Source organism: Syngnathoides biaculeatus, chromosome 22 (genome assembly GCF_019802595.1).
Source record: "Syngnathoides biaculeatus isolate LvHL_M chromosome 22, ASM1980259v1, whole genome shotgun sequence".
Classification (NCBI taxonomy): Eukaryota; Metazoa; Chordata; class Actinopteri; order Syngnathiformes; family Syngnathidae; genus Syngnathoides; species Syngnathoides biaculeatus.
Window position 1 is genome coordinate 9,576,903 of NC_084661.1, and position 10,920 is coordinate 9,587,822.

Consider the following 10,920-nt stretch of genomic DNA (forward strand, 5'->3'; position numbering starts at 1 on the left):
AGTTCTTTCCAAATGTTCTATAGAATTTTTTTTTTTTCGCAGGGATAGTCTATAGATGTCTGACATAAATACGTACAGTATATACATATACTTGTAACCTTCATAGTCTAAAGTAAATCAAATATTTGGTGTTTTACATTTGGTTGTTAGTGTACATTAATAATCCTGATTTATGTATGCGTATAGATGTGAACGTATGCGTGTGTGTGTGCGCGTGTGTATTTTGGGGAGTGAAGTGTCAAGTCAAAAGTTTAGACACCTCAAACATTTTAGAGAGAAAAATTAAAAAGTCACGTTAATGATAATGTGACCCCTTTGAATTGTTAGAGTGTAAAATGCGGAGGGACGACATGAATGAAACCACAATGGCCACTTCTGGGTTTGTTGGAGGGTGCCTGAACGTTTTGTTTTGTTTTGTGTTTTTTTTTTTTTAAATTGTCTTAAAGTGAACGTTAACACGGGCTGTAGACTTGTAGCTAAGAAGAAGAAACAAAGACTGGTCATTTGATCGGACACATCCCCAGAAACCAACGAGAAGTGACATTCTGAGGACATTTATGTCCTCAAACGAGCTAATTGACGACCACATTTTTGCCATTCCTCGGATTTTCCTTCACAAAATGTCGTCAGCGATATGCAGCAAAGGTAATTAAAATTTCCTTAATTTTTCAATTCATGTAATTGTAGGATTTATTGTAAATGAAACAATTTTATGTTCTGTTTATGTTCAGCATTGTTTTGATGGTTTACTTTGATAAATTAGAAATGTATTCATCTAATGAACTGCTTCATCTATAAATGACATGTGTAATCATTTTAAGAATCAAAGAAACACATTGAGGATAAAGCCATGTGTATCCAAGATTACATTTTCTCATTTGAAAATATGTCTTAAAGCACGACGCCCAGAGTCTTGTCCGTTACCGTTAGACATTTAGAAGGTGAAAATAAACGAAGGTACGTGGAAAATTTAGATAAACCCGGCAAAGATGACCCGTATTTAATACCAAAATCGATGTTTTCGCCGATAAAAATTGGACTGTTAATTTGTTTCCGCTTGTCTTGGACAACTGGATATATAAACATGTATCTGGTGAGTAAGTTGTCGATATTTACACGGAAAAGTTTGAAAGCGTATTAAAGTCTGGATGCATACAAATACTTCTTTGCTGTATCTGTTCTCAATCATGAATAAATCATTCAAAGTGACGGTTTGACTGCACTTGAACACAGAAGCATTCGACCACACAGTAACCTTGGCCGGAACCCATCGATCATTTCAGCAAGTATTCAATACAAATATAAATGACCCCTGGCTTTACAGAAACTCGCATTCATTAACTAACTATGATACTATGATAGAAAAAAAAAAAAAAAAGAGGACGGAGTTGTCTCCACGGAATGTACACGGAAGCGATTGCGGCCACACATAACCACCGTAAACCTCTGTGACAGTTTTTTTTTTTCCAATACGCATTGTTCTCAATCGAGCCAATTTGGCATTAAAAATATTTCTTGGTAATTTGAGATTGAGAATAATAATTTTTTACCTGAAATGAAGTGATCGGTACACAGGCGTGTGTGTATTTGGGTTGGGCACCATCCATCGTGTTTAATTGCCAAAATCCATCGATATTTTCTGGTCTTTTCAGCTGGTATTCCATAGAATGATCTGTCTGAATATCTGTCTTGTCTCTTGTGACAACCAACAGCACAACAGGTCTCTGCTATTGTAAATATTCTCCTCCGGTTTAATGCCACGCACCTCTGTTTGACCGGCAATAAGGCGCCGTGAAAAGGGTGACGTCACGTGCACGAGTTCTATACTGCATAAACATAGCACGTGAGCCTCACATGAGTTTCAGTGTTTCAAATCTCAGCTGTGACGTTCATGCGTGTAGTTTGCATGGATTTTGGCTTGTGCCCCCCCCCCCATTCATTAGGTTCACGGGAGAGACTATTTTTCAGCGAGGCTATCAGTCTGAATGCTTGTTTGTCTGTGACTGCAATTGGCAGGGGACCAGTTCACGTTTGTACCCCACTTCTCAACCAAAATCAGCTTGGCTCGGCTCCAGCTCACCTGTGAACAAATCAAAAAAGCCAGAATGGAAAAAGCACGAATGTGTCTCTACTTCCTGTTCTAGTCTGGTGTGCCAGGGCCACGACGGAAGCGGCACATGTGGCTTCAGATGTAATTTTACCTCAATAACACTGGTTTGAAATAGTAAACCGGTTAGAAACCCCAACTTGAAAGCCTTCCCAAAGCATGAAACCATACTTGAATACCCTGATTTGCATTCTTGAACTGCTAAATTGGCTAACTCTGAAGTGATATTAAAAATAGCTAAACGCAAGCGTACATGGGATGGAAATCTGAAAAAGTAAAGTATGTGACAATCTGGTGGGGGTTTGTGGGAGCCGTTGTTACAGTGCATCAAGGACATATACAAGGCGGGATAATTGCTCAGCTGCAGCGCTGAAAGACGCGAGGAAGACAAACAGGAAGTGGTTGACTTGCACCTGCACGAACTGCCGGTTAACCATATCAACCCGCCGCTTGATCCGTCAGGTGTGACAGCAACGGGAGGTCCAGGCATGCCGCCAGGAGATGGCGGGAACCGATTTGCAGAAAGAAAACAAAACTTGATAAACATGATAGCCACGCACAATGACAAATTGTAGCTTGTGCAGGTGATGATGCCTCCTAAGCCGGTATATGCCTACAGGGCTGTTATGGATACAAACTCTTTAGGAACAGGAGCAGACACCTGGCAGGGCTTGGCACGAAAGCCTACCAATTCTCGAGTCAACCGCCCCCGCCACACCCCCCAAACCCTTGCGTCCCTCCGGAGCAGCTCGCTATGTGGCGCGTTTGATCGCATTAGCTTCAAGCTGCTGCCTCACAACATTGCAAAACATCCACTTGTCGTAATGGCGGGAAACGCGGCAGAAGGCTGCGGGGTGAGGGGCGGCGGGGTGTAGCAGGGGGCTTTAATAATTTAGCCGTCGACGCTCACTCTTCTTTTAGAATAGGAGAAGCACGGTGGACGCTACACACACAAGCTTGACTAGATTACAAAATAGTCAAAGATCAAGAGTGGCTTCTTGGGGGTCTTTGTGGAACCTGCACACCACTGATGTGTAACTTTTGAAGTTTTGATGCTTGACTTTATTTGATGGACCTGTGTATTTGGAACAGTGATTAGTAAGATTTTGTAGTTTAGCGTAGGTGGTTCTTTGAAGGACAGGAATGTAAACCTACTGTAATCTGACTGAGTCGACTTGGTAAATTGAGCTTTTTAGGTTTGTTAGCTGGTACCCATAAAGGTTCTACACCTGCAGACATACCTGCAGCCTTATGGGCCTGGAAGAAGTACATTTCAGTCCAGCATGATCCCCATGCACTACTTTAGTGTTTACTGTTTTCTGGAGAAACTGGTCTAGGATTATAATTTCTTGTCACTAGAGTAGTACCCTTAAACCTTCTAGTTTTGTAGACTTAACCTTAGAGTGTGAAACATATTGGGTATGTCTTTTTGTAGCCAGAAAAGCTACAAATACTACATATGCGCCACATATGACTAGCGAGTTTTGAACATGCGCTCCCCTCGTCCTTGTAACGCCCCCTTTACCCTCAAGGTGGCCGACAGGTGCACTGCATGGATGAAAGAGAATATGTTTAAAATGCAGGACAGATGTTTGCTGCGTTACAGCTGCTGGCAACCGCCAGTGTTGTTGAGGAATTGATTGCACAAAGGAAGAGGGAAATATGATGGTAAAACAGAATATTGTCTTAAATATGGTCGCTGCGTGTGTATAACCAGAGTGTATCAGCAACTCTTCCCACGCAATCCTCTGGTGTGTTTGTTTACATGCTAGTGCCACCTTAAATGTTCCTTGATAGACTTGATCCATGGTGCTCGCTATCCGGAACGCCCTCCGCCGCTCCCCTGCTGTGGCACTAAAATGGTGTCGGCGTGTGTCCATCAATAATGCACGTGTCGAGAGCATCCGACCACCGTTATCATCGGGGGGGAATCATCAGGTCTGTCGGATGCCTCCGTATCTGCAGAAGGATGGCAGCAGTTTCTTCTTGGATGTGAGAGAGAATAAAACCCTCATGCAACGTTATCAGGGCGCTATGTGATGTACACCATGGGGTCTGACAGGCAGACTATCCACATTGTCTTTTTACTTGTGTAGACCAATCATGGTCATGTAAAACCGTTAAATGCTAATGTACTAACAGCTGGAATGCTAACGTAGAGCTAAAAACCAACTGCAAAACAAAATTCAATGCTAAATAAGATTTTGACAATGTGCACTATTCCTATTTCAAAATGCTAACAATTGCTATGGAAACCTGTGTAAAGAAAGCGCTCCGGCAAATGGACCTTTCCGACCTGTCAATCACTCGTACAATAATAGCCAATCAGATAGCCGCATTGTCTTAACCCCTGGCTTGACACGCCCCTCCCGCCCTATTGTCCCACAAGCAATGTTGGTTGTGAGTAGCGTGCGCTTGGAAAAGTTAATGTTACAAAGAAAATGGTCCTCACATGCGCTTGGGGATGATGAAAGATATCCGGCTAGGTTAAAAGGGTACCGTTTGATTAATTTTCCGAAGCCTAAAACACAGTTGACAAAGTGTCTACGATGGATTAAGGCTTGCGGAAGACCCCACGTACAACTAAATGTGAACACTACCAACAAATACAAGCCTGTATGTTCGAAGGTAAGTGAGGGAGAAGTATCTTTTGAGTTTGATTTAATTATTATCAGTGCTTTATACATTGCAGGAGAACAACTTTCACTTTGGTAGCATATCACTGACCTGCTGAATGAGGGATGTAATGTTTTACGCCAAAGAGTCGGGTTAGGGATACATAAATGCGTGATGTCATGCAAGAGAAATGTCTATTTGCCCATTTGCATCTCATCAGACGTTTAAGACTGAGCACTGGGTTCCGTTGCGAGCCAAGTCAAATGAATATACCCACTCACTTATAAAGACAACAATGATATTACTTGTGATCTTTCCAAGTAAAAAGTACTCACCCTGCTTTACATGCGCAGTACGATTCTACTATTTTATCCAGTTGGATTTCAATATGAAGTTTTTGAGGCGTCAAACTTTTTTGCATGTATCACCAACATTTCCCTGTAACTCTGACATTGCGTCCTGCTCCGTCCAAAATCTTAATTCCGTGTACATATCCTTGCGTGAAATAGTTGCGACCTCGCTGTAGAACTCCCTTGAACAAGTCTGACGCATTTGGCAAAAAACATACCACAATATTATCTGGAATACGTGATAGAGAATCGACTTCAAACCTGTTCTGTTCAGTCACCATTTTGGAAGCTTGTGGGACATGGCAACTCCCGCTAAGGGGGCAGCGCTTAAGATCGCCTGTCGGAAAGGTCCATTGATGAGGATTTTAGGTTCTATTTATAAGGAGAACTGATAAAATACTAATATGCTAACTGTTGGTATGCTAAGAATATGCAAAGTAGCAACAGAAGTAACAAAGCATTCATGCTGATTGAGAAGGTTATTACATCAGCTTTACAGTTGAGAAGTACAGTATTTCCAATGAGAATTTATAAAGTGAAGAGTTTCCATCCCAGATGAGGAGCTCGAGAAAAGCGTTCAGGTCGATGAGGATTTTGCATCACGCCCTTTTTGTTTTTAATTTTTTTTTTTTTTTTAGTACCACTGTAAATTCCATTGGGAACGCTAACGATTTAGCATCTTCAAATAGACAGTAGCCAGATAGCAAAGTGAGAACGCGCATGTGCAGGTTGATGGCAGCAAACCGTAAAAGTTTTACATCATATTTCGGTAATACAATATGTTAGAATCATCTTTATTTTGCCAAGTATGTCAAAAACGTACAAGGAATTCGTCTCGGGTAGCTGGAGCTGCTCTAGTATGACAACAGACAGTTGACAGAGATTTTTGCTTTTTTTGTGTGTGTGTATTTTTTCTTTCCAAATTATTCCTTGTTCTTTTTTACCAACAGCCGTGAAAGCCACACTCGGATTTCCTTTTACTTTTAATCAACCCTTTTTTTCCAGTTAGCTAGGAGTCAGCGAGTTGCATGAAAATGTGTCGTCATGCATATTTTACGACGCGGCGCTCTTACAAGGTGCAAGTGGCCAAGAAGAGACTGCCACCCGACTTCCCTCTCGGCAGGACAGGAGCTAGCTGAAAAAGGAAGAGGAAAAATAAATAGAAGAGTTTAGGCGTAAAGTGCTGGAAAGAGGACGAGGGAATCGGCCGTGCAACTCGGCCGTATTCTGTCCATTAGTGTGAGTGCCCGGGTTGGGGGTGGGGGTGTTGTAAAGAATAAAATGAAGGAGACAGCGGCACAAGTGGGTGGTAATTAGAAATATTACCGCCATGTCGGGGGGGTTATCTGCCCGTCGCCCCCGCTGCGCCGTTCTTTTGATGCTGACAAGTTGCACGCCGCCAGCCAATTAATGGCCTGCGTGATAAGAGGCCTCATGTTATTAGCCTCTGGAGTTGGCCACCATTCACCTTCATCTAATCTTTTCCCACTACTAAGAAATAGTCATTATCATCTTGTGTGGAAACAAGTTACATTTTTTACCGGTCTTATTTTTCTTGACAAGCTTTTTTTTTGAAGGAAAATAATGCACATTGTGCAGCATTTTTTTATATCTTTATAAAAATCATTAAATCGGATTTTTTTTTAGTTGTTCTTTAAATTTATCTTATGAGAATAGCAGCTTTTTCTTTCGGAAATTTGTAAATTTAAGAGAATATTTCAAGAAAATGTACCAACGCATGGGAGTGTCTGGTTTTCCTTAGGGGGGAAAAAAATCAGATATTATAAGAATAAAGTTATATTTTTTTCCAAAAAGAATGTACAATCTTGCAATCAAAGTTATCCTTTTCATGATAAATCCTATGAAGAGAGTTTTTTTTTTTTTTTTTTTCCAAAAATGGTTGATCTCAATATTTTTTTTTTCTGAGGGAACTATTTTGGAAACTTATGAGAAAATTGTATATTTTGACAATGATAAAATAACTTTCTTTGGGGGGGAGCAGTAATTTTATTAGTCTGACTTTTTTTCCTTGCATAAACAAATATGTATTTTTCTCCCCAAGAAAGACAATTCCTGAATATTGGTTTATCAGAAATTTTCTCACAGAAAATAGGTGTAATTTTTCACGAATAGAACAACATCACGATAGCTGTTTCCAATATTTTAGCCACCTCACCTTAGTTATCTTAGCTGGATCTACTGCACGAAGAGAGGAATTTTGGGTAAAATCCGGAGTGCATCTTGGGAGAGGTAAGAGTCTGCGCTCAGCTGCCGCACTTTTACCGATGAAAATTTGATGACGCTAAATCTAGACAGACTTTTAGTGTCGGTCGGGATTATGCCGGCGGCCCGAATGCTCATCAATGATTCAGGCGGGCGAGAGATCCCGCCATCGCTGACGTCTGCCACATGCAGGGAGGAATAAATGGATCAGGTTGAAAGCAAAGGAAAATTAGTATTGGGATAAATTTAGGCAATCCCAGAAGCGGGTCTTGTTTTGGGTCACTTGCTTTTCTATAAACAAAGGGGAAAACAAGTAAAATCAGAATTTCGTCGGGAGTTTTTACGTTTTTTTTGAAATTTTGAAGTCATATTTTCAGGCATAGTAGATTCTTCTTCTATTTCTCTGCATGTGGGCATGCCGGAGAGGTGTAAAAAGGACATAACGGCCTCTTCGGGGAGGGCGGGGGAGGGGTACACGTTTGGGAATTTGATGGGCAGGTGTGGACAGAGGTGGCTGAAACAAGTGGACTAGTGTTACGTGGTCATGGTGAGAGAGTGGGGCAGGGGACAAGCACCCGCGGTGGCTCTGACGAAGAGGGTGTTAGGGTTCAAAGGCTCAAAATGGAGGCACGGGGGGTGTTTTGAATAAAAGAAAGGACGTCAGGATGATGGTGATCTATGGGGGAAAGTGTGGAATTCACGCAGGCGTCACAAAGACAGCTTGTCCACATTTACACCAGTAGGTCAGACGAGGGCTGCAAAAACAATGGAATGTGGACTGTGACTGTAGCCACTAACACCCCACAAACTATGAACCATAATTCTGCTAATGATCCATCCATCCATCCATCCAATTTCTATATACCGCTTATCCTCATTAGGGCTGTGGGTGATGCGAAGCCAAGAAGCCAATTATAGCAATTGAACATGGTAATTTTTTCCAAATTGATAAAGAGTCGTAACTAGCAACGAAGGACCAGAAGTCGAGACGCTATGATGGACATTTGGATTCCCCAGACAGTTTTTGCCACATCTAAACATTGCCCGCAGCAAGCGCGCCAAATAATCCTGCCTACGCTGTGTGAAATGCCAAGCGTGTTTCCATTTGATTCGACATAAGGCCGGGATTGCTTTGTGTCAATTTCACACGCTCAGAATCGCTTTTCTTTCCTGGCCACTGGTTTGGAGGATTGCGTGCGGTGTAATTGCCGTCTATCGCCCCGGGCCCCCGTAACAGATAATAACAGTCCGTCTGAGGAGAGCCACTCAACCCGACTGTGCCCCCGATTCATTACTCTATTACTCATTTACACCCGACGCGTGCACGTCGCGCATTATGTGCGGCGCCCCAGCCAAGGTGGACTCGCAAGAGCAAGGACGAACATCACATTGAAGCTTCCGGAAGGACTTATGAGGACTGACGTCTTAACGGTGTCGTTAGCAAAATGACAGTCACGTTTGGTTAAGTGTTGTAAATGTTGGATGTGCCTGATTGATCATTTATGATCATGAGCTCTAATTAAAAGTGGCAAGCAGCCACTGTGTACATTTCTCCCAGTAGGGGGCTTCACTAAAGTTCTTCAGGGTATGGTCTTTATCTCCTATCTGTCTAGTATAGTATAGCCTACTGTTCTTCATTCACTTTTGGTTGCCCTTTTGCTTTGAAGCAGCCACTTTGGGGTCTTTTTTTGTGTGAGAGATACTTTTTGATTTTTCAAACATTCTTGCGGTTGAGTTATTAGTTATGCTTTTTTTTTTTTCATTGCACATCGCTGTCACCCTTTGCTCACACAATGGAAAAACAACTCAAATGGTTCACAATATAGAGTTGCCCATCAGTCTGGTAGACGTCCTTAAAATTTGGGAGCGGGAGAAAAATCCTAGGAGACCCAAAAAAAAAGCCCTGGAAATAGCTGAAATGAACCAAAAATGGCTGGTTTAAAACAAAATAGAAAACCTCTGATCATTCCAATATCGTTTCAGTCATGGTTCATTGAGACTTTGTGGGGGGTCATAATCATGATAAACATGCCCAACAAATTTTATGCTGAGAGAAATTGGCTCCAGGGGCTGAAGAAATTTGTGTGGTTGAGTTTTTCCACACAAAGCCACCCACCCACCAACCACGCGCTGCCCAATCACAATGCTGAAAATTTGTTTTGCATTTTAGTGCCACCATCTGACTAGTTGGTTCAAACTTGATTTTGAATGACTTCATGTTTCCTTTTGGGTCTGACTTGTTTTGACTTTTTTGGGTGGGCATTTATTCATTATAGACTTGGATGTAAAATTTCATGTTACTCAGTGAAACTGGCTTCGAACTGCCTTTGGGGTCTTTATTTTTCCATCACTCCTGGGGCACAATTTTGTTATTGACACCTGGGTGAGAGAAGCCCTCAAAATGGCAATTTATTCCGGCTATGTGTAACAACGATGGAGAAACAAAGGGAAGCTGATTTATTAAATGTATCATCAGCATTGCAATTCTGAATTAGAAAAATATTTCCAGGGAAATTTTGCCTCTTATGTTTCTCAAAGGTTCTGACGCATATTCAGTAAATATCAAAGAGTAAATCACAAGCCTGGCAGGAGACGCAGAATAAACTCTTGTAAATGATTCCGTGTTCTCCTCCGGGTATTTTGGGGAATTCCCACCAGTCCACCTGTTGATGACACCTGGTTGCTGCGTTTTAATGGCGTTATGAAGTTGCCACAGGATTTGCAATGAGGAAATAACCTCATGAAGCTCCAAAGTGTGTGCCCCAATGGAAATTCTGGTCAGAATTCCCATTTTGACTCAAATCTCTCAAACGATTCGTGTCTGTTCGCTTCATTCATCCCACCTGTTGGCCTCGGGACGGCCTTCCTGTGCCTAAAAGACAATTCTGGGATTCCCCACATTCCCAGAGCCAACCCTTTCACTTCCGATCCAGCTTCCCTCGGGCAAAAGTCAAGTGGGACGTTCCTACCGACTTCCAACATGCACACCAATGTCCTTCGGAAATGTTGAGCAGGAACATCCACAAGGAGAAAAAAGCTATTCGTCCGGCACTGGTGTGCCATTCCTAGTGAATCGTTGTATGACTTTGCGTTGCGCGATGATAAGACGGAACGGCCCTTCCCCTTCCCCGTAAAATCATAAACCCCCTGCATAGGCTCTAATCACACCCACCAGGAGAGCTGAGGTCAGTGTCTGGGGACTGCAGGCATAGCGGAGACGAGGGCCGACTGGATAAACGCAGGCTGGCCGGACTGAAGACAGCTGGAATGACGACGGGGATGGGAAATCTGAACTGAAAAGGGGTTGGGGGCTTTAGAAAAGGTGAAGCAGGAGGTACATCATCATCGTCCCAAACCTAAAAAAAAAAGATTCTTCTTGGTTTAGGAAGTGTTTGAGTTTGATTAGTCACATTTGTAGTAAATATCAAAGACAAAAGATATACCAAGAACATTTTCCCTCTTCCCATTTAGCTGTGTTTGTATTAATTTTGAATGTAACGATATTTACTGTACTGATTGTGCTTGTAGTTGGCAGCGATGTAAACTTGACTGACTCATACTCAGATCTGTTCCTAATATTTTGACCATGCTAGACTTAAATTCAATTTAACACTTTTCTTTGCA